The following is a 545-nucleotide window of genomic DNA, read 5'->3' on the forward strand; positions in this document are numbered from 1 at the left end:
ATCAGATTTTTGCTCAGGTCCCTCAATTTCAGCCAGAAAATACCTGAAATCACAGAAAAACACACAAACTCATAGTAAAGTCCAGAAAAGTGAATTTTAACTAAAAACTAATAAAAATATACTAAAATCTAACTAGATCATACCAAAAACCTACTAAAAACAATGCCAAAAAGTATACAAATTATCCGCTCATCACAACACCAAACTTAAATTGTTGCTTGTCCCCAAGCAACTGAGAATCAAATAAGATAAAAAGAAGAGAATATGCAATGAATCCCAAAAACATCTATGAAGATCAGTATTAATTAGATGAGCGGGGCTTTTACCTCTTTGCCTCTGAATAGTTTTGGCATCTCACTCTATCCTTTGAAATTCAGAATGGTTGGCTTCTTTAGGAATTCAGAGTCCAGATAGTGCTAATGATTCTCTTAGTGAAGTATGATGATTTTTCAGATCCTCAGTAACATGTCTCCTTTTTCATCATTCTTTCAAGAGCCAACATTCATGAACCACAAATTCAAGATACATATGCACTGTTTAAGCAT

This window comes from Arachis duranensis, chromosome 2 (genome assembly GCF_000817695.3).
Source record: "Arachis duranensis cultivar V14167 chromosome 2, aradu.V14167.gnm2.J7QH, whole genome shotgun sequence".
NCBI classification, from domain to species: domain Eukaryota; kingdom Viridiplantae; phylum Streptophyta; class Magnoliopsida; order Fabales; family Fabaceae; genus Arachis; species Arachis duranensis.